Consider the following 8,015-nt stretch of genomic DNA (forward strand, 5'->3'; position numbering starts at 1 on the left):
CATGGCAGAGCCGCTGCAGGCTCTGGAAGGATCCCAACAATATTGTCCGAATCCACCGCTGCCTGATTAACAGCTGGTCCTGCCTGTCAGTGCATGTCTGAGAGCGAAAGAGCCAGCTGTGCCTGCCCCTTTTCCTGCTTTGACGCTCCAGCGAGCAAAACAGAAAACCTCACCTCTCTCTGCTCTAAACAGACTGGGAACTGAGCGATCAGCGGTCATGTGATCACTCAGTTTTCAGTCTTAGAGCATCACAATGATGCTGCAGCATAGAGGAGAGTATGAGGGTTTATCTTTTTTTTAAATGCAATTTTCCTTCTTCTCCTTATTATCTGCCCCAAGATAGACAGGAAGCGAGAAGCAAACCCCCAAACAGCTACACAAACAATTGGTTGCTATGGTTTACTGCACTTCTTGCATCATCTGTGCAATTGTTAAATGAACCTGTTTGATCAAATTGCTTTTATTTTAAATCTAGTGGTTGTATAATTATTAATTGAATATGTGCTGCAGGGTCCACGCTCAACACTGGTGCCCTTAGGGAACAGTGTGTACATTCACATAGCGTGTTGCAATGAGGCAAGCTGCTCAATGCTGGGAGATATTTCAGCTCACTGTGTACATGTTCGCCCATGGGTGGGGTAAGTAATCGGCATGCTATCAAGGCTCTTGTTCTCAGTTGCTAACAACACAAAGACATGACACAGGCAGGCCAGTCTAAAAACAGGTGAATGCTGCCTATCCTTTAGTGATAGCACAACAAACATCACAGGTTTACATTAAGGGCGCCACTCTGGAACACGGACAGACAGCTGGGAATCGGTGATGGTCACGCACTCCTATTACTCTAGTCCTACACTATATCCATCAAATTGATCTTTAAAGGAGAAGTATAGCCAATGAATCACAGGAATGCAGTTCGTTATGCTTCTCCTTTGGATCATTGGAATGCAGTTCGTTAAGCTTCTCCTATGGATCACTGAAATGCAGTTCATTCTGCACTCCTGTGACCCATTTTCAACTGACCGTGGGCTAAAATCCTCTGTCGGTTGATGTCACTTAGCCAGTCCAGGCTCAGGAAAGATCCCGACTTTACGGTTGGGATCCACTCAGATACCTGACTGGCAGCTGGCTCAGCTTGTCAGTGAGCTGCCGAGAGCCTGAACCAGCCCCTTCTGCCCCCTGCACAGCCTAGCGCTTCAGTGAGCCCTGGAGGGGAGAGTAGAGAGCCAGTGGCTGACAGTCATGGCTCTCTGCAGACTAAAGACCGAGAGCTGAGTAATCAGCTGTATTTCTCTGTCTTAGTGGCAGTGAGGGACAGCTGTAGCTGGGATCTGTGCCGTAGCCATCTAGGTGAGTATGGTTGTTCTTTTTAAAAAAAGCTACACTTTTCTTTTAAGCCCCAATTTCCCTTGCTGTGGGGATTCCTGTGACAGTGCTGCAGAAAGGGGAGAGAGTTATATTCTTCCCCATAGACAGGATTATTGGACATTTTTTTTTAGTTCCAGTAGCTAAAGGGAGTTGCAGGATAGCGAAAGGTAGGGAAGTATAAGGTGCTGGTGGGGCCATCTTTATAGTGAAAAGTGGCTTTGCCTTCCAAAAAGCTCAAGTTCACTTTAAAGCTGAACTGTGGGATAAGCAAAAATTATCTAAATGCAATGGCCATGTGTATTTGTACTTGAACCTTGATTGTGCTTTGTATATTTCTTCCAGATCTGTGCTATAATACGGCATTAAACGTTGGCTTTGTGAAAAGCTTTCTATAATAAAAATCAGTCATTGCTGCTCCCTTCTTGTGGAGGGTGACTGGTTTTGTCTCTGCCCATCCTCTGGTCTTCTTCAGGCAGCCTGTAGTGGGTGGAGCTTGCTGGGTCCCCCCCTTCAGCTCTGCAAAGTCTTTGTACAACACTCTACCTGTAAATTCCATACTGGTTGAATATTTCGAGACCCTGGGTTAGAGGCTACTACTGGACTGGACTGGACACTGGTAAACTTTTGGACATGCACCCTTGTACATACCCCCATAACCCTACCCTACTCTGTGAGACCTTATTTTTTTTTAGTAAGCACAGGAATAGAGGGAATGGTGACGTGTTGTATCCTCTACTCCATGTTATGTATTTTACAGGTAAGTGAAAATTCATTTTATTTTAATCATACAGTACAGGACACAGGCTGGATATTCACAGACCCTGGAACACCCAAGGGTGGGCAACAACAAGACAAACCTAATTGTGTCAATGGGCCCAAAAAAAATGAAAAAGGGTAAAAAAAACAGAGTGCCACTAAAAGAACCTTTCAACCGAAAGCTACTTTCCCAGAGATCTGGACAACCACCTGGTAGAACTTGGAGAAGGTATGAACTGAAGAGCAGGTGGTGGCCTTACAAAGGCTATATAACTTCTCTGCAGGATGTGGAAACCTTGCAAGAAGATCTAAACAAATTAATGGGGTGGGCAGCTACATGGCAAATGAGGTTTAATGTAGAAACATTTAAAATAATGCATTTGGGTGTCAAAAATATGAATGCAATCTACTCACTAGGGGGTGAACCTCTGGGGGAATCTTGGATGGAAAAGGACCTGGGGGCAGTGGTGGCTGGCGCTTTAATTTTTTTGGGGGGCGCAAACAAATGGAAAAAAAAAAAAACATCAATTGACGCCAGTTTGTCTCCTCAAATGCAGCCAGTTTGTCCTAACACAGCACTGTTTAACCAGGGAACGCACAGTCTGTGTGCCCTCTGGTTAACCATTTGGAAGCCGATTAGAGTCCGCAGGTTCTAATCGGGAAGCCTATTAGAGCATTTAGCTCTAATCAGGCACTTCCAAAACATGCCCACCGCTGTTATTCAGATAGCCGTCATTCAACAGGGGGTTGGACATCTGAATAGTGGGCGGCAGCGGCAACAATACATAGATTCATGTATTGTTGATTGATAGGTGCAGGAGAGAGGAGGCGGCGCTCCTGCGCCCACTATGGATTCACCACCACTGCCTGGGGGTCCTAGTAGATAATAGGCTCAACAATGGCATGCAATGCCAAGCTGCTGCTAACAAAGCAAACAGAATATTGGCATGAATTAAAAAGGAGGTTAACTCCAGAGATAAAATGATAATTCTCCCGCTCTACAAGACTCTGGTGCGGCCGCACCTGGAGTATGCCATCCAGTTCTGGGCACCAGTCCTCAGGAAGGATGTACTGGAAATGGAGAGCGTACAAAGAAGGGCAACAAAGCTAATAAAGGGTCTGGATGATATTAGTTATGAAGAAAGGTTACCAGCACTGAACTTATTCTCTCTGGAAAAGAGACGCTTAAGAGGGGATATGATTTCAATTTACAAATACCATACTGGTGACCACACAATAGGGATAAGGTGCTTCAGGGGCTGCGACCGAGGGTACATCTTCCATACATGATGGTCCTGCCCCCTTCTTGCGGGGTTCTGGTGCAGGTTGTTCGGGCTTCTCTATTCCTTGTTTCATATACCAATTCGCAAGGCCGCTAAAGCGGCCTTGTTGCATTGTCCGATCCAGGGTCTGTTCTCATACCAACAAAATTTGGCAACCTATTTGTTTATTGCTGCTAAACGTGCAATCGCCAGAGCCTGGAAGAAACCATCTGTTTCGTTTGCTGGTCAATGAAAACATTTCTAGTATCCTACATGACTCTCGTTCCAAATTCACAAAGTTTGGTCACCCTGGTGGTCTTTTGTGTTCCCCATCCTGCATTCAAACAACCTGGGCCTATCTTAATTACATATAGTTAGATAATTAGGTTGAAAAAATAAAAAAAGTCCATCTAGTTCAACCAATAAAAAAAAAATATACGTATATACAATCCTATACCCACAGTTGATCCAGAGGAAGGAGTAAAACCCCAGAAAAGCATGAGCCAATTTGCTACAGCGGGGGAAAAATTCAATCCTGATCTCCTATGAGGCAATTGGATATTCCTTGGACTGATTTTATATAATTACCCCTGCCTGCGGACCCCCCCCCCCCCCCCCCCCCTTTTTTTCTTATTTCTCTGCTCCTCTCTTCTCATTCCTTTCGCTACTGATACTGGGCATACATCTGCCCTCACCCTTACCTCCCATAAGTATGCCACCAAGTCCCCGGACTTAGGGCACTTCTGCTGACATTTCTGGCATTTACACCACAAAGTTGTCACACCATAAATGTACTTATCAATATCCTTAATTTTTACCTTCTCACTCTAATCCCCCTGTGTGGGTGTACAGTTGATCTGCTTATATATGTAAATTTGTCAATGCAAACTAGGGCACCTTACATATAGTCTTAGGCAACATATGAGGACCTTTGGCTCATACCATTAGGTCACTCAGTGGACATTTTGCACTTCCAAAATATTTACTTGAATGTGCCTTTGCTCATGCCTTTATGCCATTTTCTTTGTAGTGTACCCTCTGTGTGAGTGATCAGTTATGTTGTTTTGCTTACCACAATAAAAACCACTGTGCTAGAAAAAAAAAAACATCCCCAGATGCCAGATATGCTAGGTATGCCATTGGGGTACACTCAATGGGGCAAGTTCAATCACTTGAAGGTAGCAGACTTTAACACAGGGTCTATGAGTATCTAGCCTGTGTCCTGTACTGTGCAATTTTAAGGGTTTGCAAAAGCATTTGGTGCACACAAATACATACTGAGAAATATATTTAAAGTTTTTTGTGTCTTAGACAAGCCTTTTTCAAACAGAGTGCCCAGGCACCCTGCGGTGCATTGAGGTTTCTTCAGGGGTTTTTACATTTTAGAATGGGGTGCCTCAAGACTGTGCATAATTTTTAAAGGGGGCTTCGAGATTGTCCATTATGTGTAAAGGAAGCCTTGACTGAAAAAGGGTTGAGAAACACTGCACAGTTTTGCACAGGTGATTTGATCAGTTTCACTGCCTTAGTAATTAACACAGCTGTTTCATCTGGGAAATCCTGAAAGCATGACCTGTTGGGGCGCCTTGAGGACTGGAGTTGAGAAACACTGCCTTAGACAGTAGGGGGCCATCAGACCACAGGAACATTCAGATCGCCCTAAAACATTGGCATTTATTTTGTGGCTCCCTAAACACAAACATGCCATCAACTCGGTCTCTATTACACCTATGAAACAGACATACAGAGGCTTAAGGTAACATTAAAGTCTAATATAAACAGTGTGTATACTTGCGCGCTGCTATGGTACACTAGTTAGTATTATATCAACAATCTAGTACAGTTTGGGCCTTTTGCTAGTTGTGGGGGAATTCACATTATTCAGATTGTCTGAAATTGGTTTATGCAATGTTTATGGATATTTTTATGTACATTTCTATCTTTTTTTATATGCCTTAATTTTTTTCTGATTATGTAGGGTGATACACATTCTGACCACAAGGTGGAGACATCTTCACTTGTGGGGTATCCAATTCATGTTATTGTTATTCATTTGTTGTATTCTTATTTTTTTGCATGAACGAGCGATCATTCATGAGTTTATGTATTTTTTATATTTATCTAGTGGTTAAATATTTATGCTTTTATGTTGAACTTTATATTTTGATCTGAATGTCAGCCCTTTCCGGATGTTGGAGCACAGTGTTGGCACATTGTAGACAGCGGAAGTGCTGTTTCTCTATGTTCACATCCGGATTCGGCTGATTCAGCATATTAGAGTCCATTTCGGGCTGTTTGGAACACATTCGATGTGTATGGACGACTTCCAACCATACATTTCCTGGGAATTCGAGTTTCAGCCTTTGCATATATAGAGGCGTCCTTGTGCCATGCCTCTGACGATGTCCTATTGGTCAAAATGCGTTAGACGGGTCTCAATTTGTGTGAACTGGAGTATTGCACGATTGCAAGTATTGCTCATTTTATGTAGAATTTTGTAAGTACAACTTTAATAAACTCCTCTCGTATCAAAACCAACTTCACTATGCGTTGCTTCATATTTTTCACTATGGCACATTCCTTGTGATTGGGGAGCTGAGTGAACTGGATTAAACATGGTGGAAACGTACATTTGGAATCATGTTGCTGATTCATTTGATGTGAGCCATCCCACTGGTTGTCCTTATGCTGTGAAGCCATCCAAGGTTTGCTGATTGACACAGAGATTGCCAAGTGATTTATGAGCTTGTTACATCCAACTTCTAGTAAGCAGATTGATTGTAAACACGGTGGTGTGGTGTTCTGTCTTCACACTGAAGCTGGTGCGGGGCTCTGTCTTCTCTTCATTACATTTGTCATGGAATATAATTTGAACATGGCCTGTTAGCGCTGCATACTGATTTTATATTTGTCTCTTAATGTCGTTGCTTTCTTATAAATAAGTGTGGGCTCCTAAGTATATTACTTTTTGGATTGTTGATATTTGCCAAATTTATGAATAATTGGCTCTACTTGTTTGAATTGCATGTTATAATTTAGCACTACTGGTACTGTCTTCTCTTTATTTTATTTTTTTAACAGTTTAAAGCAATTACATTTTTTTTATTTACAAACTTTTTATTAAGTACAAAAATGGTGGTACAAAATTGACTTGGCATTAGTACAGAAATAATTATAGATAGTCATTCTGCATAAATGGACCAACATAATAATTAACATATGTAGAGCATAATAATGTCCTTTGATTTATACATAAACTGATAAACATCGTATATATTTTCTCTCTGTCAACTATAAAGAGTTAGCTAAATAGCTTCCTTTACCTTACTGCAGTCCTGGTTTCATGTCCTCATTGTTAGTTTTTGCTCTGATGTTGCTGTAATCCTTCTCTGCTCTGAACAGTCTGTTTCCTGATGAAAAAAGTCATGGGAGCTTTCTCTCTGTGGTCACTAATCAAGAAGGTGTGATTACTGTGTGTCTAAAACCCCTCAACACCAATCAGTTTAGTTTTACAAACCATCACTGCCCTGTATTGGCTCTGTGACTCTGTACATCACACAACAGGAAACGGCATGCAAAAACGAAACTGAAACTGTAGGTACATTATATGATTTTTTATCTATATTTAAAAGGAATCAATTAACTATTATGTCTCTATACCCTGTAAACAGTCATTTCAGCAAAAAAAAAATCCTTTACAACTCCTTTAAATTAATATGAATTAAAAAAAGAAATAGAATGTTCGAACCATGGATCCCATTTTTTTTATTGTATATATGGTTTGTATTCTGTATTTTATGAAATATTTTTTCCATGAGATTTATGTTGATGATTTATGTTGATGATTCTTGTTTTCAGGTGTGCTAGTGGGACTGATTGTGATTTCCAATGGAATGCGATTAACCAGTGGATCGCAACACATATTGTGTGAATTAATCTCATATTATGGACAGGGAGGCCTGTAATGGGGGAGAAAAGAAGCAATTGTGCAGGGTTAGAAAAATATTTTTGTTAAAGATTTTGGAGGCAAAGTTTTCTAATTGTTTCCAAATATGCGCGATCTTGTCACAACTCCAAAAGATGTGCGAGAAAGATCCTATGGAATTGCAATCCCTAAAACATGTCTGAGGGGTCGTAGGGAAAATAGTATAAAGTTTACTTGGGGTATAGTATTATCTTGTAAACAATTTCAGTGCTGTTTCTTTAATTGTGATGGACTTAGTGCATTTATGCAGGTTGTTTATGCAATTATCCCAGTTGACAGCAGAATATGTGAAGTTTTTTTTCTTGCTCCCACCTCTTTATTATTTTTTTTATGCTGTTTCTCTTCCAGCAACTTCATTCTATCAATATTATTTACCTTTTTCCTTTCTGCTTCTATAAATGTGGGTTGGTATCCTTTTTCTACAAACATATCTGTTAGGTTTTTTTCTGTCTGGATGTTGTAACCTTCTAGTCAGGAACAGTTCCTCTTAGTGCGCATGAACTGTCCCCTGGGCATGTTTATAAGCCATGGCTTAAAATGAAAACTATTACAGGGTATATGTGAGTTACGATCTTTTCTCTTAAAAAATGTTTTTGTGTAGAGCTTCCCTCTATTATATCCAAGTCCAGGAAGTGAATGTGTTC

The sequence above is a fragment of the Rana temporaria genome, chromosome 9, assembly GCF_905171775.1.
Source record: "Rana temporaria chromosome 9, aRanTem1.1, whole genome shotgun sequence".
Lineage (NCBI taxonomy): Eukaryota > Metazoa > Chordata > Amphibia > Anura > Ranidae > Rana > Rana temporaria.